Source organism: Scardinius erythrophthalmus, assembly GCF_964197995.2.
Source record: "Scardinius erythrophthalmus genome assembly, chromosome: 6".
Classification (NCBI taxonomy): Eukaryota; Metazoa; Chordata; class Actinopteri; order Cypriniformes; family Leuciscidae; genus Scardinius; species Scardinius erythrophthalmus.
In genome coordinates this window covers 44,764,873-44,787,559 of record NC_138226.1, presented here as the reverse complement: position 1 = coordinate 44,787,559, position 22,687 = coordinate 44,764,873, and positions in this window count along the sequence as shown.

Sequence of the window (22,687 nt, the reverse complement as noted above, 5' to 3'; positions counted from 1 at the left end):
TTCTCATCATTGTGCAGCCCCATATTATGTACCCATCGTAAAAAGGGTTTTTACTCAAGATCAATAAATGTTCCCCATCTTCCATCTCTTACCAGGAAGCATACCTTCGCTCCCTGTTCGTATCGATCACACAGGGGCGTGTCTTTTCGAGGAGGCCAAGCATTAGTGGTTCAGTGGTAGAATTCTCGCCTGCCACGCGGGAGACCCGGGTCCGATTCCCGGCCAATGCAGAAATTGACTTCTGGTCTGCCAGAGGTCTGGTTCTTTAAAGTTTTATCATGTCACTTCTGCTAATCCGTATAACTGATGGCATTTGTAAGCTCAAGGGCAATAACCTGCCATTATGAATTTATCATCATTGTGCAGCCCCATATTATGTACCCATCGTAAAAAGGGTTTTTACTCAAGATCAATAAATGTTCCCCATCTTCCATCTCTTACCAGGAAGCATACCTTCGCTCCCTGTTCGTATCGATCACACAGGGGCGTGTCTTTTCGAGGAGTCCAAGCATTGGTGGTTCATTGGTAGAATTCTCGCCTCCCATGCGGGAGACCCGGGTCTGATTCCCGGCCAATGCATAAACTGTATGCCACAGGTCTGGTTCTTTATACCCTTGTAATGTCACTCCTGCTAATCCATATAACTGATGGCATTTGTAAGATCAAGGGCAATAACAAGCCATTATGAATTTTGTCATCATTGTGCAGCCACATATTATAAGCCCCTCGTGAAAGAGGTTTTTACTCAAGATCAATAAATGTTCCCCATCTTCCATCTTTTACCAGGAAGCATACCTTCGCTCCCTGTTCGTATCGATCACACAGGGGCGTGTCTTTTCGAGGAGGCCAAGCATTGGTGGTTCAGTGGTAGAATTCTCGCCTGCCACGCGGGAGACCCGGGTCCGATTCCCGGCCAATGCAAAAATTGACTTCTGGTCTGCCAGAGGTCTGGTTCTTTAAAGTTGTATCATGTCACTTCTGCTAATCCGTATAACTGATGGCATTTGTAAGCTCAAGGGCAATAACCTGTCATTATGAATTTCTCATCATTGTGCAGCCCCATATTATGTACCCATCGTAAAAAGGGTTTTTACTCAAGATCAATAAATGTTCCCCATCTTCCATCTCTTACCAGGAAGCATACCTTCGCTCCCTGTTCGTATCGATCACACAGGGGCGTGTCTTTTCGAGGAGGCCAAGCATTGGTGGTTCAGTGGTAGAATTCTCGCCTGCCACGCGGGAGACCCGGGTCCGATTCCCGGCCAATGCAGAAATTGACTTCTGGTCTGCCAGAGGTCTGGTTCTTTAAAGTTGTATCATGTCACTTCTGCTAATCCGGATAACTGATGGCATTTGTAAGCTCAAGGGCAATAACCTGCCATTATGAATTTCTCATCATTGTGCAGCCCCATATTATGTACCCATCGTAAAAAGGGTTTTTACTCAAGATCAATAAATGTTCCCCATCTTCCATCTCTTACCAGGAAGCATACCTTCGCTCCCTGTTCGTATCGATCACACAGGGGCGTGTCTTTTCGAGGAGGCCAAGCATTGGTGGTTCAGTGGTAGAATTCTCGCCTCCCATGCGGGAGACCCGGGTCCGATTCCCGGCCAATGCATAAACTGTGTGCCACAGGTCTGGTTCTTTATACCCTTGTAATGTCACTCCTGCTAATCCGTATAACTGATGGCATTTGTAAGATCAAGGGCAATAACAAGATATTATGAATTTTGTCATCATTGTGCAGCCACATATTATAAGCCCCTCGTGAAAGAGGTTTTTACTCAAGATCAATAAATGTTCCCCATCTTCCATCTCTTACCAGGAAGCATACCTTCACTCCCTGTTCGTATCGATCACACAGGGGCGTGTCTTTTCGAGGAGGCCAAGCATTGGTGGTTCAGTGGTAGAATTCTCGCCTGCCACGCGGGAGACCCGGGTCCGATTCCCGGCCAATGCAGAAATTGACTTCTGGTCTGCCAGAGGTCTGGTTCTTTAAAGTTGTATCATGTCACTTCTGCTAATCCGGATAACTGATGGCATTTGTAAGCTCAAGGGCAATAACCTGTCATTATGAATTTCTCATCATTGTGCAGCCCCATATTATGTACCCATCGTAAAAAGGGTTTTTACTCAAGATCAATAAATGTTCCCCATCTTCCATCTCTTACCAGGAAGCATACCTTCGCTCCCTGTTCGTATCGATCACACAGGGGCGTGTCTTTTCGAGGAGGCCAAGCATTAGTGGTTCAGTGGTAGAATTCTCGCCTGCCACGCGGGAGACCCGGGTCCGATTCCCGGCCAATGCAGAAATTGACTTCTGGTCTGCCAGAGGTCTGGTTCTTTAAAGTTTTATCATGTCACTTCTGCTAATCCGTATAACTGATGGCATTTGTAAGCTCAAGGGCAATAACCTGCCATTATGAATTTATCATCATTGTGCAGCCCCATATTATGTACCCATCGTAAAAAGGGTTTTTACTCAAGATCAATAAATGTTCCCCATCTTCCATCTCTTACCAGGAAGCATACCTTCGCTCCCTGTTCGTATCGATCACACAGGGGCGTGTCTTTTCGAGGAGTCCAAGCATTGGTGGTTCATTGGTAGAATTCTCGCCTCCCATGCGGGAGACCCGGGTCTGATTCCCGGCCAATGCATAAACTGTATGCCACAGGTCTGGTTCTTTATACCCTTGTAATGTCACTCCTGCTAATCCATATAACTGATGGCATTTGTAAGATCAAGGGCAATAACAAGCCATTATGAATTTTGTCATCATTGTGCAGCCACATATTATAAGCCCCTCGTGAAAGAGGTTTTTACTCAAGATCAATAAATGTTCCCCATCTTCCATCTTTTACCAGGAAGCATACCTTCGCTCCCTGTTCGTATCGATCACACAGGGGCGTGTCTTTTCGAGGAGGCCAAGCATTGGTGGTTCAGTGGTAGAATTCTCGCCTGCCACGCGGGAGACCCGGGTCCGATTCCCGGCCAATGCAAAAATTGACTTCTGGTCTGCCAGAGGTCTGGTTCTTTAAAGTTGTATCATGTCACTTCTGCTAATCCGTATAACTGATGGCATTTGTAAGCTCAAGGGCAATAACCTGTCATTATGAATTTCTCATCATTGTGCAGCCCCATATTATGTACCCATCGTAAAAAGGGTTTTTACTCAAGATCAATAAATGTTCCCCATCTTCCATCTCTTACCAGGAAGCATACCTTCGCTCCCTGTTCGTATCGATCACACAGGGGCGTGTCTTTTCGAGGAGGCCAAGCATTGGTGGTTCAGTGGTAGAATTCTCGCCTGCCACGCGGGAGACCCGGGTCCGATTCCCGGCCAATGCAGAAATTGACTTCTGGTCTGCCAGAGGTCTGGTTCTTTAAAGTTGTATCATGTCACTTCTGCTAATCCGGATAACTGATGGCATTTGTAAGCTCAAGGGCAATAACCTGCCATTATGAATTTCTCATCATTGTGCAGCCCCATATTATGTACCCATCGTAAAAAGGGTTTTTACTCAAGATCAATAAATGTTCCCCATCTTCCATCTCTTACCAGGAAGCATACCTTCGCTCCCTGTTCGTATCGATCACACAGGGGCGTGTCTTTTCGAGGAGGCCAAGCATTGGTGGTTCAGTGGTAGAATTCTCGCCTCCCATGCGGGAGACCCGGGTCCGATTCCCGGCCAATGCATAAACTGTGTGCCACAGGTCTGGTTCTTTATACCCTTGTAATGTCACTCCTGCTAATCCGTATAACTGATGGCATTTGTAAGATCAAGGGCAATAACAAGATATTATGAATTTTGTCATCATTGTGCAGCCACATATTATAAGCCCCTCGTGAAAGAGGTTTTTACTCAAGATCAATAAATGTTCCCCATCTTCCATCTCTTACCAGGAAGCATACCTTCACTCCCTGTTCGTATCGATCACACAGGGGCGTGTCTTTTCGAGGAGGCCAAGCATTGGTGGTTCAGTGGTAGAATTCTCGCCTGCCACGCGGGAGACCCGGGTCCGATTCCCGGCCAATGCAGAAATTGACTTCTGGTCTGCCAGAGGTCTGGTTCTTTAAAGTTGTATCATGTCACTTCTGCTAATCCGGATAACTGATGGCATTTGTAAGCTCAAGGGCAATAACCTGCCATTATGAATTTCTCATCATTGTGCAGCCCCATATTATGTACCCATCGTAAAAAGGGTTTTTACTCAAGATCAATAAATGTTCCCCATCTTCCATCTCTTACCAGGAAGCATACCTTCACTCCCTGTTCGTATCGATCACACAGGGGCGTGTCTTTTCGAGGAGGCCAAGCATTGGTGGTTCAGTGGTAGAATTCTCGCCTCCCATGCGGGAGACCCGGGTCCGATTCCCGGCCAATGCATAAACTGTGTGCCACAGGTCTGGTTCTTTATACCCTTGTAATGTCACTCCTGCTAATCCATATAACTGATGGCATTTGTAAGATCAAGGGCAATAACAAGCCATTATGAATTTTGTCATCATTGTGCAGCCACATATTATAAGCCCCTCGTGAAAGAGGTTTTTACTCAAGATCAATAAATGTTCCCCATCTTCCATCTCTTACCAGGAAGCATACCTTCGCCCCCTGTTCGTATCGATCACACAGGGGCGTGTCTTTTCGAGGAGGCCAAGCATTGGTGGTTCAGTGGTAGAATTCTCGCCTGCCACGCGGGAGACCCGGGTCCGATTCCCGGCCAATGCAAAAATTGACTTCTGGTCTGCCAGAGGTCTGGTTCTTTAAAGTTGTATCATGTCACTTCTGCTAATCCGTATAACTGATGGCATTTGTAAGCTCAAGGGCAATAACCTGCCATTATGAATTTCTCATCATTGTGCAGCCCCATATTATGTACCCATCGTAAAAAGGGTTTTTACTCAAGATCAATAAATGTTCCCCATCTTCCATCTCTTACCAGGAAGCATACCTTCGCTCCCTGTTCGTATCGATCACACAGGGGCGTGTCTTTTCGAGGAGGCCAAGCATTGGTGGTTCAGTGGTAGAATTCTCGCCTGCCACGCGGGAGACCCGGGTCCGATTCCCGGCCAATGCAGAAATTGACTTCTGGTCTGGTTCTTTAAAGTTTTATCATATCACTTGTGCTAATCCGTATAACTGATGGCATTTGTTAGCTCAAGGGCAATAACCCGCTATTATGAATTTCTCATCATTGTGCAACCCCATATTATGTACCCATTGTAAAAAGGGTTTTTACTCAAGATCAATAAATGTTCCCCATCTTCCATCTCTTACCAGGAAGCATACCTTCACTCCCTGTTCGTATCGATCACACAGGGGCGTGTCTTTTCGAGGAGGCCAAGCATTGGTGGTTCAGTGGTTGAAATCTCGCCTCCCATGCGGGAGACCCGGGTCCGATTCCCGGCCAATGCATAAACTGTGTGCCACAGGTCTGGTTCTTTATACCCTTGTAATGTCACTCCTGCTAATCCATATAACTGATGGCATTTGTAAGATCAAGGGCAATAACAAGTCATTATGAATTTTGTCATCATTGTGCAGCCACATATTATGTACCCCTTGTAAAAAGGGTTTTTACTCAAGATCAATAAATGTTCCCCATCTTCCATCTCTTACCAGGAAGCATACATTCACTACCTGTTCGTATCGATCACACAGGGGCGTGTCTTTTCGAGGAGGCCAAGCATTAGTGGTTCAGTGGTAGAATTCTCGCCTGCCACGCGGGGACCAGCCGTAAGTAGGTGTAGAGCGCTGCTAGCCAATAGGAACGGAGGAAATTCCAGGGAGGCGGGCCAGAAATAAAACACCAAATTAGAGGTTCGATTCCCGTCTCGGCCACAAATGGCCAGCCGTAAGTAGGTGTAGAGCGCTGCTAGCCAATAGGAACGGAGGAAATTCCAGGGAGGCGGGCCAGAAATAAAACACCAAATTAGAGGTTCGATTCCCGTCTCGGCCACAAATACCATAAAATTAATTTTTTAATAATTTTTACATCTAGATACACTTTTTGTACGATTAACATATAATAAAAGAACTTTGTGCACAAAAATAAAATAAAACTTGTAATATTTGTTATTGTGTAGGATGTAAAAGATGTGCAATTAACTTAATAAACCTTTACATTATAATAAAGGTATAGTTATCTTTAATATAGAAAACATTTGAATTTGAATAATTGAAAAGAACATTTTGATAATGTTTTAGACCTTTATTTGAGATATTCACATTATATTTGAATAACTATGTACAGAAATCCAATATATATGAAATATAACCAATAAACACCAAATAGAGATTTTCATTTTATTTATAGTACAGATATATACATATTTGGTATTTTAGTAAACAAATGGAAATAAATTGAACAATTTAAAATAATAGATTAAACAACAACAATAATAATAAAATCTAAAGTTGGTGAGAACAGGAAAAAACAAGAAAAAATATTTTAAATTAAATAATTATGTGCAGAGTTTAACAGTAACAGTAATTAACATTAACAAGATAAAATAACAATGGAAGTCAATAAATTAACTTAAAAAAAAAACACTAAAATACAATGCTATACAATAAAATACAAAACTTTTGGTATATTAATGAACAAATGGAAATAAATGAAATATTTAAAATATATATATTAAAAGTGCAGTAATATGTTTATACATATATGCATACCACTGTGCAAGGAATGTCTTTGTGTTATAAAACAGTATTTGAGGTCTGGGCATGTCATTTGCTAGTGAAGTAATTTTTTCTTTTCCCCAATCCACCTCTGCTTCTCAGCCTCATAGAATGGAGACTGCTGAAAGTCTCTCCATGACATTTCTGCACTCATTCCCTGAGCCTGATAAGGGGAAAACACTTTAGCAGGACAGTAAATGTATTTGCCTGCCACTCCAGGGAAACCAGTGTGAATATGAGGACTGTTGGGTCCTTGTTTCAGTGGCAGGTGGCAGAATCTGCACAGACGACCAGACGGATGCTCCACCACTGATTTCCTCTTGCTTCTCTCCTCAGTCACCCTCTTCGTTTCTCCCCCTCTCTGCCTAGAGGCCTCCAGTTCCCGCTGACAAAAAGGAGTCTCTGCAAAGTCTTCAAAAGGCATTCTGGGGTTGGTCAGGCCCTCTGCTGAATATGTCAAATACTTTCTTGGAGCAGTAGAAGTATTTAACATCACCACCTTGATAAAAGAAGTGTATTGAGGTGCCATCACCCATGTATCGAGACTTAGGCTGACCACAGGCTAAACAGGATCTAGTGTGCTTTTTTGCAGCATATGCTGTTGTTGTTGTTGCTGCTGAACTGCCTGATGTCCTTCACCATCTTCTCAAGCGCTGCCTGGTCCAGAGAGCCTCAGGAACAGTCTTTGCGGGTGGATTGACTGGGGCAGGTGGCAGTACTGTCACTGGGACACTGATGGTTTCACTGCCTGAGTGCAGACGCTGCCAGAACTGCTGTGTCTCCAGGAGCTTTTCTGGGCTGGTGTTAAGTGAAGTTAGTGTTTAGTGTTTAGAACATTAGTGTTCTTGTTTTTAGCAAGTTGTTTTATGTACCTGCTTATGTGCTGCTGTGTGGTTGAGTGCAGAAGGCTGTTGGGGTCAGTGCAGGCACTCTGTACCATATTCAGCATCCACCTTTGTAAGAAGGTCCTTGCTCCCGTGGTGCTTGGCCAGCAAGCCATCAATGACATTTCTCATTGGATCTGTCCATCTGTTATGGTCCAACACAAAGACTCAACCCTGTCTTAATGGGTCCAGTCCGAGCAGCGCAGGGAGAAGCTGCTATGGGCAGTGGGGGTGTGCTTGGCAGTTCTAAAAGAGATTCACAAAATTATTAAATGAAGTATTTCTGTTTTGTGTGCATAGATTAGACAGACAGATTACACACATTGATGATGTATGAATAATACATTAATTACCTGCATCTAAAAGAAAACTCCTCAGATGTGTGTTCCTTCACTGTCACAGCACTCGGAGTAGAAAAACAGTGAAAAATCACAGTCTGGATCAGCAGCAAGAAGGGTCTCAGCAGAAGAGGAGTCCTCTAAGCATTTCTGAAATTGAGCAAAATGAGTGTAATATGCGAGCGAGAATTATAAAGTACTTCACAACAGAACGAGCATTCAACTTCTCTTTGAGGTGTTGACTTGTCCTGCAGTGAAGGGTTGTCTTTAATTCTTCTTGTGTCTTCTGATGGGTCCCGGTGTAAATGGCCTGATGTTCCTTTCCTGAAAGACACTTTGACTTTCCCGGGAAAAAACACTGTTTTCTTCATGATGCTTTTCTGAAATCATAATGTATTTATTAGCGTCTCAGCATAAGCATGAAAATACTTAAAGTGAAAAAGACTAAAGCATCAGTGATATATATAAACATTTATTTTAAATTGCCATAATATTCCATAATATTACTGTTTCTTAAATGAATGAATGCAGCCTTAAAGCACAAGAGACTTAAAAAAAAGTAAAGTAGTGTTTAAAAAATTTGCGTTATTTAATACTCATTATTTAAATTGCTTAATATATGTATAATACATATTTAATATAAAAATATATATGTATAAATGTATATATAAAAAGTTTTAACAAGTTTAACAAATTAAAAATGTTAAATTTTACCATTAAATTGCACACACACACACACACACACACACACACACACACACACACACACATATATATATATATATATATATATATATATTAATTTAAATGTAATATATATGTGTGTGTGTGTGTGTGTGATATTAATTACATTATAGGAGGACCAAACCTGCAGAAATTAAAGATGAATGAATACATATGTAAATAAATAAAAAGATAAATAAATGTGATAATAATAGGAAAATAAATAAAGGAGGAATAAACGACTTGATAAAATAAAAAATATTTATTTTTAATAAAATTCATTTTTGTATTTTTATTTATTTATTTATTTTCTACTTTTATACATTTGTACATAAAAATATTTATTTGTTAATTCATTTTTATATTTGGTAAGCAAGACCAACCCACCTAATTATCATGCACAGCAAAGAAATGTAAGAATAAATATAAAAAGTAAATCAAATTGAAATAAATAAAGGTTAAAATAAATAAATCTGGAAATAAATACATATTGGAATAAATAAATATAAATATGAATGAATACATAAATAAATATAAAAAGAAAAAAATAAATAAAATTAAAAAGAATAAAAAAACCCCATTAAAATATAAAAGCGCAAAAAAAAAGGAGGGGGGGGGGATAATGCGTTTATTCCCTTAATTTATTTTCCTATTATCACATTTATTTATCTATGTATTCATTCATTTTTAATGTCTGTAGGTTTGATCCTCCATTACATCTTACAGCACTGTGAACATATTTTAAACATTGTATTCAAGTAACCTACATAGTAAGATATCAATGATGAAACATTCACCTTAACAAACAAAGATAACAGCTGTATTTATAACGAGAAGTTTGGTTTACTGTTTCTTAACATCACAAACCATTCAATACAATTAACAATAGGATTACATGATAATACATGCAATTTAAATGATAAAATATATGAATAATAATGTATATGCGGTCACCTGAGGTAAAATCTGTCTGCAGGTAGTTTAGACAGTAACAAAACAAAACAAGTTTGCTGACAAGTCCGGTAAACAAATCTCTCGAATGCGAATGATTGATAGATGACAGACACTACGCTTTTTAAATTCCCCGCCACGGAAAAAGCGAAACAGCGCCAGGAAGTCTATGTGTGGCCAAAAGTATATTGCATCCGTAGTGTTAAGCACTACCATAGAGAATGAATGGGAAAAGTTAAGGGAAGTTAAGCTTACCCATATTCGGCTCCCGCGCGGGAGACCCGGGTCCGATTCCCGGCCAATGCAGAAATTGACTTCTGGTCTGCCAGAGGTCTGGTTCTTTAAAGTTGTATCATGTCACTTCTGCTAATCCGTATAACTGATGGCATTTGTAAGCTCAAGGGCAATAACCTGCCATTATGAATTTCTCATCATTGTGCAGCCCCATATTATGTACCCCTCGTAAAAAGGGTTTTTACTCAAGATCAATAAATGTTCCCCATCTTCCATCTCTTACCAGGAAGCATATCTTCACTCCCTGTTTGTATCGATCACACAGGTGCGTGTCTTTTCGAGGAGGCCAAGCATTGGTGGTTCAGTGGTAGAATTCTCGCCTGCCACGCGGGAGACCCGGGTCCGATTCCCGGCCAATGCAGAAATTGACTTCTGGTCTGCCAGAGGTCTGGTTCTTTAAAGTTGTAAACTCTCTTGTAGCAGAAACTTTGGGCCTAGCAATACGAAAAGAAGAGAAAATAAAAGGAATACAAATACAGGAAAGCAAAGCAGAAGGGACAATTTTTCAGTATGCGGATGACACAACAATAATAGTTAAAGAGAAAGAGAGTGTAAAACAAGTAATGAAGAATGTACAAGAATTTTGCAAAGGATCAGGAAGTAAAATTAATGAGGACAAGACAGTGTATATGAAGTTTGGGGCAACGTCAGTTTTAACGGAATTTAATTTTAAGGAAGTTGAAGAAATTAGGATTTTAGGGATTTTAATGGGAAAAGATGGGAGACAAGTAAGAGAAAAAATGTGGGAGGAATTGATAACAGGAATAGAGCGGAGGTTAAATTTTTGGAGAATGAGGGCTTTAAATTTGAAAGGGAAGGTTTTAGTATTGAATGTTTTAATGGTTTCAAAGCTGTGGTACGTTTTATATGTGACAGAAATGCCTTTGTGGGTAGAAGGGAGGTTGAAGAAATGTTTTCTCTGTTTTTTGTGGGAGGGTAAACCATCGAGAATAGCATACAACACCTTATTAGGACCATTAGAAGAGGGTGGGTTGGGGTTAATGGATATTAAACAAAGGAAAAACTGCTTAAGAGTTAAAATAGTCAAAAAATTGCTGCAGGAAGAAAATGAAACAGAATGGAAGAAAGTAATGAAATATTTTTTAAACAAATGTGGGAATTTTAATTTGGGGGAGGATATTTTATGGATGAAAACAAAAAAATGGATGGCGGAAGGATTACCTGACTTTTATAAGGAAATTTTAAGTGCTTGGGGGGATTTCTTAACTGTAATAGATTATAATCTGAAAGGAAGAGAAAACATTTTAAACCAACCTCTGTTCTTAAACAAAAGTATTTTAAGAGATGGGAAAGAGATTTTTTTCAAAAAATGGATGGAGGTGGGAATAACAAGGGTAAGAGATGTGTTGTATGAATTTCAAGAAGGGTTTTTACCATCACAATTTATAATGGATGCAATGGAGGAAGCAAAAGAGGAATGCAACAAAACAGAAATAGAAAATAAATACGAAATTGTCAAAAACGCAATACCGAAGGAATGGATTAAAAGAATAGTAAACATGGAGGAATCGAAGGAAGAGAAAGAAATTTATGTCAGACTGAAAGGGAAACTATGTAATTTTAAGGAGTGTAATGTTAAACAGTTTTACTGTTATTTTAGAGATGCTGTTTTTAAAGAACCAGTTGCTAACAATTTTTGGGTACAGAGAATTAAAGATCTGAAAAAAGAAAGTATATGGAGGAATATGAGGGGAAAGATAGTGGAAACCAAGCTGGAATGTTTAGAGTATTTTATAAGGCACAAAGCAATTTTTACTGAATGTATTTTAACTAAGATCGGAATGGAACAGAATGCAACATGTAAAGTATGCAAAGACGAAGACGAAGGAATTTTACACTTGTTTTTATACTGTAAAGAGTTGGAGGGACTTTACAGAAAATGCAAAAAGATGATAAAAGGATTAATTGAGGACTGGGACGAAGAGGTAATAGAATGGAAGAGGATAGTGATGTTTGGATGGGAGGAAAATTGTCAAAGTAAAAAGTTTGTGAACCTGTTAATAATGTTGATAAAAAATGCAGTATGGGAAAGAAGAAATGTGGCCAAAAAAGGAAAAGTGGTGCTTGATGTCTGGAATGTTCTTAAAAGGAAAACAGAAAGATATATTGAAGGACTGTATTTGTATTTTAAGTATGAAAACATGTTGCAAAGCTTTTATGTGGTTTTTACTCCAAGGGTTTCTAAAGTTTTAAAAGATTTAGCATGGAATGTACCGGGAAGTGATTTGTTTTTTTAGGTTTTACTTTTACTTTATTTGTATTTTATTTTTTTTTACAGTTTTTAAGCTTAAGTATATTGTACTGAGTACTTGTATTGTAAAGTGATGTATTGAAAGTGATGAAAGTTATGATGTACTTTTTGTATTTGGAAAATTTTCAATAAAAAAAAAAAAATTCTCGCCTGCCACGCGGGAGACCCGGGTCCGATTCCCGGCCAATGCAGAAATTGACTTCTGGTCTGCCAGAGGTCTGGTTCTTTAAAGTTGTATCATGTCACTTCTGCTAATCCGTATAACTGATGGCATTTGTAAGCTCAAGGGCAATAACCCGCCATTATGAATTTTGTCATCATTGTGCAGCCACATATTATAAGCCCCTCGTGAAAGAGGTTTTTACTCAAGATCAATAAATGTTCCCCATCTTCCATCTCTTACCAGGAAGCATACCTTCACTCCCTGTTCGTATCGATCACACAGGGGCGTGTCTTTTCGAGGAGGCCAAGCATTGGTGGTTCAGTGGTAGAATTCTCGCCTGCCACGCGGGAGACCCGGGTCCGATTCCCGGCCAATGCAGAAATTGACTTCTGGTCTGGTTCTTTAAAGTTTTATCATGTCACGTCTGCTAATCCATATAACTGATGGCATTTGTAAGCTCAAGGGCAATAACCTGCCATTATGAATTTATCATCATTGTGCAGCCCCATATTATGTACCCCTCGTAAAAAGGGTTTTTACTCAAGATCAATAAATGTTCCCCATCTTCCATCTCTTACCAGGAAGCATACCTTCACTGCCTGTTCGTATCGATCACACAGGGGCGTGTCTTTTCAAGGCGGCCAAGCATTGGTGGTTCAGTGGTAGAATTCTCGCCTGCCACGCGGGAGACCCAGGTCCGATTCCCGGCCAATGCAGAAATTGACTTCTGGTCTGCCAGAGGTCTGGTTCTTTAAAGTTTTATCATGTCACGTCTGCTAATCCATATAACTGATGGCATTTGTAAGCTCAAGGGCAATAACCCGCTATTATGAATTTCTCATCATTGTGCAACCCCATATTATGTACCCCTTGTAAAAAGGGTTTTTACTCAAGATCAATAAATGTTCCCCATCTTCCATCTCTTACCAGGAAGCATACCTTCACTCCCTGTTCGTATCGATCACACAGGGGCGTGTCTTTTCGAGGAGGCCAAGCATTGGTGGTTCAGTGGTTGAAATCTCGCCTCCCATGCGGGAGACCCGGGTCCGATTCCCGGCCAATGCATAAACTGTGTGCCACAGGTCTGGTTCTTTATACCCTTGTAATGTCACTCCTGCTAATCCATATAACTGATGGCATTTGTAAGATCAAGGGCAATAACAAGTCATTATGAATTTTGTCATCATTGTGCAGCCACATATTATGTACCCCTTGTAAAAAGGGTTTTTACTCAAGATCAATAAATGTTCCCCATCTTCCATCTCTTACCAGGAAGCATACATTCACTACCTGTTCGTATCGATCACACAGGGGCGTGTCTTTTCGAGGAGGCCAAGCATTAGTGGTTCAGTGGTAGAATTCTCGCCTGCCACGCGGGACACCCGGGTCCGATTCCCGGCCAATGCAGAAATTGACTTCTGGTCTGGTTCTTTAAAGTTTTATCATGTCACGTCTGCTAATCCGTATAACTGATGGCATTTGTAAGCTCAAGGGCAATAACCCGCCATTATGAATTTCTCATCATTGTGCAGCCCCATATTATGTTCCCATCGTAAAAAGGGTTTTTACTTAAGATCAAATAAATGTTCCCCATCTTCCATCTCTTACCAGGAAGCATACCTTCACTCCCTGTTCGTATCGATCACACAGGGGCGTGTCTTTTCGAAGAGGCCAAGCATTGGTGGTTCAGTGGTAGAATTCTCGCCTCCCATGCGGGAGACCCGGGTCCGATTCCCGGCCAATGCATAAACTGTGTGCCACAGGTCTGGTTCTTTATACCCTTGTAATGTCACTCCTGCTAATCCATATAACTGATGGCATTTGTAAGATCAAGGGCAATAACAAGCCATTATGAATTTTGTCATCATTGTGCAGCCACATATTATAAGCCCCTCGTGAAAGAGGTTTTTACTCAAGATCAATAAATGTTTCCCATCTTCCATCTCTTACCAGGAAGCATACCTTCACTCCCTGTTCGTATCGATCACACAGGGGCGTGTCTATTCGAGAAGGCCAAGCATTGGTGGTTCAGTGGTAGAATTCTCGCCTGCCACGCGGGAGACCCGGGTCCGATTCCCGGCCAATGCAGAAATTCACTTCTGGTCTGGTTCTTTAAAGTTTTATCATGTCATTTCTGCTAATCCGTATAACTGATGGCATTTGTAAGCTCAAGGGCGATAACCCGCCATTATGAATTTCTCATCATTGTGCAGCCCCATATTATGTACCCCTTGTAAAAAGGGTTTTTACTCAAGATCAATAAATGTTCCCCATCTTCCATCTCTTACCAGGAAGCATATCTTCACTCCCTGTTCGTATCGATCACACAGGGACGTGTCTTTTCGAGGAGGCCAAGCATTGGTGGTTCAGTGGTAGAATTCTCGCCTCCCATGCGGGAGACCCGGGTCCGATTCCCGGCCAATGCATAAACTGTGTGCCACAGGTCTGGTTCTTTATACCCTTGTAATGTCACTCCTGCTAATCCATATAACTGATGGCATTTGTAAGATCAAGGGCAATAACAAGTCATTATGAATTTTGTCATCATTGTGCAGCCACATATTATGTACCCCTTGTAAAAAGGGTTTTTACTCAAGATCAATAAATGTTCCCCATCTTCCATCTCTTACCAGGAAGCATACCTTCACTACCTGTTCGTATCGATCACACAGGGGCGTGTTTTTTGGAGGAGGCCAAGCATTGGTGGTTCAGTGGTAGAATTCTCGCATGCCACGCGGGAGACCCGGGTCCGATTCCCGGCCAATGCAGAAATTGACTTCTGGTCTGCCAGAGGTCTGGTTCTTTAAAGTTGTATCATGTCACTTCTGCTAATCCGTATAACTGATGGCATTTGTAAGATCAAGGGCAATAACCTGCCATTATGAATTTCTCATCATTGTGCAGCCCCATATTATGTACCCCTTGTAAAAAGGGTTTTTTCTCAAGATCAATAAATGTTCCCCATCTTCCATCTCTTACCAGGAAGCATACCTTCACTCCCTGTTCGTATCGATGACACAGCGGCGTGTCTTTTCGAGGAGGCCAAGCATTGGTGGTTCAGTGGTAGAATTCTGGTTCTTTAAAGAACCAGAAGGTCTGGTTCTTTAAAGTTGTATCATGTCACTTCTGCTAATCCGTATAACTGATGGCATTTGTAAGCTCAAGGGCAATAACCTGCCATTATGAATTTCTCATCATTGTGCAGCCCCATATTATGTACCCATCGTAAAAAGGGTTTTTACTCAAGATCAATAAATGTTCCCCATCTTCCATCTCTTACCAGGAAGCATACCTTCACTCCCTGTTCGTATCGATCACACAGGGGCGTGTCTTTTCGAGGAGGCCAAGCATTGGTGGTTCAGTGGTAGAATTCTCGCCTGCCACGCGGGAGACCCGGGTCCGATTCCCGGCCAATGCAGAAATTGACTTCTGGTCTGGTTCTTTAAAGTTGTATCATGTCGCTTCTGCTAATCCGTATAAATGATGGCATTTGTAAGCTCAAGGGCAATAACCTGCCATTATGAATTTCTCATCATTGTGCAGCCCCATATTATGTACCCATCGTAAAAAGGGTTTTTACTCAAGATCAATAAATGTTCCCCATCTTCCATCTCTTACCAGGAAGCATACCTTCACTCCCTGTTCGTATCGATCACACAGGGGCGTGTCTTTTCGAGGAGGCCAAGCATTGGTGGTTCAGTGGTAGAATTCTCGCCTCCCATGCGGGAGACCCGGGTCCGATTCCCGGCCAATGCATAAACTGTGTGCCACAGGTCTGGTTCTTTATACCCTTGTAATGTCACTCCTGCTAATCCATATAACTGATGGCATTTGTAAGATCAAGGGCAATAACAAGCCATTATGAATTTTGTCATCATTGTGCAGCCACATATTATAAGCCCCTCGTGAAAGAGGTTTTTACTCAAGATCAATAAATGTTCCCCATCTTCCATCTCTTACCAGGAAGCATACCTTCGCCCCCTGTTCGTATCGATCACACAGGGGCGTGTCTTTTCGAGGAGGCCAAGCATTGGTGGTTCAGTGGTAGAATTCTCGCCTGCCACGCGGGAGACCCGGGTCCGATTCCCGGCCAATGCAAAAATTGACTTCTGGTCTGCCAGAGGTCTGGTTCTTTAAAGTTGTATCATGTCACTTCTGCTAATCCGTATAACTGATGGCATTTGTAAGCTCAAGGGCAATAACCTGCCATTATGAATTTCTCATCATTGTGCAGCCCCATATTATGTACCCATCGTAAAAAGGGTTTTTACTCAAGATCAATAAATGTTCCCCATCTTCCATCTCTTACCAGGAAGCATACCTTCGCTCCCTGTTCGTATCGATCACACAGGGGCGTGTCTTTTCGAGGAGGCCAAGCATTGGTGGTTCAGTGGTAGAATTCTCGCCTGCCACGCGGGAGACCCGGGTCCGATTCCCGGCCAATGCAGAAATTGACTTCTGGTCTGGTTCTTTAAAGTTTTATCATATCACTTGTGCTAATCCGTATAACTGATGGCATTTGTTAGCTCAAGGGCAATAACCCGCTATTATGAATTTCTCATCATTGTGCAACCCCATATTATGTACCCATTGTAAAAAGGGTTTTTACTCAAGATCAATAAATGTTCCCCATCTTCCATCTCTTACCAGGAAGCATACCTTCACTCCCTGTTCGTATCGATCACACAGGGGCGTGTCTTTTCGAGGAGGCCAAGCATTGGTGGTTCAGTGGTTGAAATCTCGCCTCCCATGCGGGAGACCCGGGTCCGATTCCCGGCCAATGCATAAACTGTGTGCCACAGGTCTGGTTCTTTATACCCTTGTAATGTCACTCCTGCTAATCCATATAACTGATGGCATTTGTAAGATCAAGGGCAATAACAAGTCATTATGAATTTTGTCATCATTGTGCAGCCACATATTATGTACCCCTTGTAAAAAGGGTTTTTACTCAAGATCAATAAATGTTCCCCATCTTCCATCTCTTACCAGGAAGCATACATTCACTACCTGTTCGTATCGATCACACAGGGGCGTGTCTTTTCGAGGAGGCCAAGCATTAGTGGTTCAGTGGTAGAATTCTCGCCTGCCACGCGGGACACCCGGGTCCGATTCCCGGCCAATGCAGAAATTGACTTCTGGTCTGGTTCTTTAAAGTTTTATCATGTCACGTCTGCTAATCCGTATAACTGATGGCATTTGTAAGCTCAAGGGCAATAACCCGCCATTATGAATTTCTCATCATTGTGCAGCCCCATATTATGTTCCCATCGTAAAAAGGGTTTTTACTTAAGATCAAATAAATGTTCCCCATCTTCCATCTCTTACCAGGAAGCATACCTTCACTCCCTGTTCGTATCGATCACACAGGGGCGTGTCTTTTCGAAGAGGCCAAGCATTGGTGGTTCAGTGGTAGAATTCTCGCCTCCCATGCGGGAGACCCGGGTCCGATTCCCGGCCAATGCATAAACTGTGTGCCACAGGTCTGGTTCTTTATACCCTTGTAATGTCACTCCTGCTAATCCATATAACTGATGGCATTTGTAAGATCAAGGGCAATAACAAGCCATTATGAATTTTGTCATCATTGTGCAGCCACATATTATAAGCCCCTCGTGAAAGAGGTTTTTACTCAAGATCAATAAATGTTTCCCATCTTCCATCTCTTACCAGGAAGCATACCTTCACTCCCTGTTCGTATCGATCACACAGGGGCGTGTCTATTCGAGAAGGCCAAGCATTGGTGGTTCAGTGGTAGAATTCTCGCCTGCCACGCGGGAGACCCGGGTCCGATTCCCGGCCAATGCAGAAATTCACTTCTGGTCTGGTTCTTTAAAGTTTTATCATGTCATTTCTGCTAATCCGTATAACTGATGGCATTTGTAAGCTCAAGGGCGATAACCCGCCATTATGAATTTCTCATCATTGTGCAGCCCCATATTATGTACCCCTTGTAAAAAGGGTTTTTACTCAAGATCAATAAATGTTCCCCATCTTCCATCTCTTACCAGGAAGCATATCTTCACTCCCTGTTCGTATCGATCACACAGGGACGTGTCTTTTCGAGGAGGCCAAGCATTGGTGGTTCAGTGGTAGAATTCTCGCCTCCCATGCGGGAGACCCGGGTCCGATTCCCGGCCAATGCATAAACTGTGTGCCACAGGTCTGGTTCTTTATACCCTTGTAATGTCACTCCTGCTAATCCATATAACTGATGGCATTTGTAAGATCAAGGGCAATAACAAGTCATTATGAATTTTGTCATCATTGTGCAGCCACATATTATGTACCCCTTGTAAAAAGGGTTTTTACTCAAGATCAATAAATGTTCCCCATCTTCCATCTCTTACCAGGAAGCATACCTTCACTACCTGTTCGTATCGATCACACAGGGGCGTGTTTTTTGGAGGAGGCCAAGCATTGGTGGTTCAGTGGTAGAATTCTCGCATGCCACGCGGGAGACCCGGGTCCGATTCCCGGCCAATGCAGAAATTGACTTCTGGTCTGCCAGAGGTCTGGTTCTTTAAAGTTGTATCATGTCACTTCTGCTAATCCGTATAACTGATGGCATTTGTAAGATCAAGGGCAATAACCTGCCATTATGAATTTCTCATCATTGTGCAGCCCCATATTATGTACCCCTTGTAAAAAGGGTTTTTTCTCAAGATCAATAAATGTTCCCCATCTTCCATCTCTTACCAGGAAGCATACCTTCACTCCCTGTTCGTATCGATGACACAGCGGCGTGTCTTTTCGAGGAGGCCAAGCATTGGTGGTTCAGTGGTAGAATTCTGGTTCTTTAAAGAACCAGAAGGTCTGGTTCTTTAAAGTTGTATCATGTCACTTCTGCTAATCCGTATAACTGATGGCATTTGTAAGCTCAAGGGCAATAACCTGCCATTATGAATTTCTCATCATTGTGCAGCCCCATATTATGTACCCATCGTAAAAAGGGTTTTTACTCAAGATCAATAAATGTTCCCCATCTTCCATCTCTTACCAGGAAGCATACCTTCACTCCCTGTTCGTATCGATCACACAGGGGCGTGTCTTTTCGAGGAGGCCAAGCATTGGTGGTTCAGTGGTAGAATTCTCGCCTGCCACGCGGGAGACCCGGGTCCGATTCCCGGCCAATGCAGAAATTGACTTCTGGTCTGGTTCTTTAAAGTTGTATCATGTCGCTTCTGCTAATCCGTATAAATGATGGCATTTGTAAGCTCAAGGGCAATAACCTGCCATTATGAATTTCTCATCATTGTGCAGCCCCATATTATGTACCCATCGTAAAAAGGGTTTTTACTCAAGATCAATAAATGTTCCCCATCTTCCATCTCTTACCAGGAAGCATACCTTCACTCCCTGTTCGTATCGATCACACAGGGGCGTGTCTTTTTGAGGAGGCCAAGCATTGGTGGTTCAGTGGTAGAATTCTCGCCTGCCACGCGGGACACCCGGGTCCTATTCCCGGCAAATGCATAAACTGTGTGCCACAGGTCTGGTTCTTTATACCCTTGTAATGTCACTCCTGCTAATCCATATAACTGATGGCATTTGTAAGATCAAGGGCAATAACAAGCCATTATGAATTTTGTCATCATTGTGCAGCCACATATTATAAGCCCCTCGTGAAAGAGGTTTTTACTCAAGATCAATAAATGTTTCCCATCTTCCATCTCTTACCAGGAAGCATACCTTCACTCCCTGTTCGTAACGATCACACAGGGGCGTGTCTTTTAGAGGAGGCCAAGCATTGGTGGTTCAGTGGTAGAATTCTCGCCTGCCACGCGGGAGACCCGGGTCCGATTCCCGGCCAATTCAGAAATTGACTTCTGGTCTGCCAGAGGTCTGGTTCTTTAAAGTTGTATCATGTCACTTCTGCTAATCCGTATAACTGATGGCATTTGTAAGCTCAAGGGCAATAACCTGCCATTATGAATTTCTCATCATTGTGCAGCCCCATATTATGTACCCATCGTAAAAAGGGTTTTTACTCAAGATCAATAAATGTTCCCCATCTTCCATCTCTTACCAGGAAGCATACCTTCACTCCCTGTTCGTATCGATCACACAGGGGCGTGTCTTTTCGAGGAGGCCAAGCATTGGTGGTTCAGTGGTAGAATTCTCGCCTGCCACGCGGGAGACCTGGGTCCGATTCCCGGCCAATGCAGAAATTGACTTCTGGTCTGGTTCTTTAAAGTTTTATCATGTCACTTCTGCTAATCCGTATAACTGATGGCATTTGTAAGCTCAAGGGCAATAACCTGCCATTATGAATTTCTCATCATTGTGCAGCCCCATATTATGTACCCATCGTAAAAAGGGTTTTTACTCAAGATCAATAAATGTTCCCCATCTTCCATCTCTTACCAGGAAGCATACCTTCACTCCCTGTTCGTATCGATCACACAGGGGCGTGTCTTTTCGAGGAGGCCAAGCATTGGTGGTTCAGTGGTAGAATTCTCGCCTGCCACGCGGGAGACCCGGGTCCGATTCCCGGCCAATGCAGAAATTGACTTCTGGTCTGGTTCTTTAAAGTTTTATCATGTCACTTCTGCTAATCCGTATAACTGATGGCATTTGTAAGCTCAAGGGCAATAACTCGCCATTATGAATTTCTCATCATTGTGCAGCCCCATATTATGTACCCCTCGTAAAAAGGGTTTTTACTTAAGATCAAATAAATGTTCCCCATCTTGCATCTCTTACCAGGAAGCATACCTTCACCCCCTGTTCGTATCGATCACACGGGGGCGTGTCTTTTCGAGGAGGCCAAGCATTGGTGGTTCAGTGGTAGAATTCTCGCCTCCCACGCGGGAGACCCGGGTCCGATTCCCGGCAAATGCATAAACTGTGTGCCACAGGTCTGGTTCTTTATACCCTTGTAATGTCACTCCTGCTAATCCATATAACTGATGGCATTTGTAAGATCAAGGGCAATAACAAGCCATTATGAATTTTGTCATCATTGTGCAGCCACATATTATAAGCCCCTCGTGAAAGAGGTTTTTACTCAAGATCAATAAATGTTTCCCATCTTCCATCTCTTACCAGGAAGCATACCTTCACTCCCTGTTCGTATCGATCACACAGGGGCGTGTCTTTTCGAGGAGGCAAAGCATTGGTGGTTCAGTTGTAGAATTCTCGCCTGCCACGCGGGAGACCCGGATCCGATTCCCGGCCGATGCATAAACTGTGTGCCACAGGTCTGGTTCTTTATACCCTTGTAATGTCACTCCTGCTAATCCATATAACTGATGGCATTTGTAAGATCAAGGGCAATAACAAGCCATTATGAATTTTGCCATCATTGTGCAGCTACATATTATAAGCCCCTAGTGAAAGAGGTTTTTACTCAAGATCAATAAATGTTTCCCATCTTCCATCTCTTACCAGGAAGCATACCTTCACTCCCTGTTCGTATCGATCACACAGGGGCGTGTCTTTTCGAGGAGGCCAAGCATTGGTGGTTCAGTGGTAGAATTCTCGCCTGCCACGCGTGAGACCCGGGTCCGATTCCCGGCCAATGCAGAAATTGACTTCTGGTCTGCCAGAGGTCTGGTTCTTTAAAGTTGTATCATGTCACTTCTGCTAATCCGTATAACTGATGGCATTTGTAAGCTCAAGGGCAATAACCTGCCATTATGAATTTCTCATCATTGTGCAGCCCCATATTATGTACCCCTCGTAAAAAGGGTTTTTACTCAAGATCAATAAATGTTCCCCATCTTCCATCTCTTACCAGGAAGCATACCTTCACTCCCTGTTCGTATCGATCACACAGGGGCGTGTCTTTTCAAGGAGGCCAAGCATTGGTGGTTCAGTGGTAGAATTCTCGCCTCCCATGCGGGAGACCCGGGTCCGATTCCCGGCCAATGCATAAACTGTGTGCCACAGGTCTGGTTCTTTATACCCTTGTAATGTCACTCCTGCTAATCCATATAACTGATGGCATTTGTAAGATCAAGGGCAATAACAAGCCATTATGAATTTTGTCATCATTGTGCAGCAACATATTATAAGCCCCTCGTGAAAGAGGTTTTTACTCAAGATCAATAAATGTTCCCCATCTTCCATCTCTTACCAGGAAGCATACCTTCACTCCCTGTTCGTATCGATCACACAGGGGCGTGTCTTTTAGAGGAGGACAAGCATTGGTGGTTCAGTGGTAGAATTCTCGCCTGCCACGCGGGAGACCCGGGTCCGATTCCCGGCCAATGCATAAACTGTGTGCCACAGGTCTAATTCTTTATACCCTTGTAATGTCACTCCTGCTAATGCATATAACTGATGGCATTTGTAAGATCAAGGGCAAGAACAAGTCATTATGAATTTTGTCATCATTGTGCAGCCACATATTATGTACCCCTTGTAAAA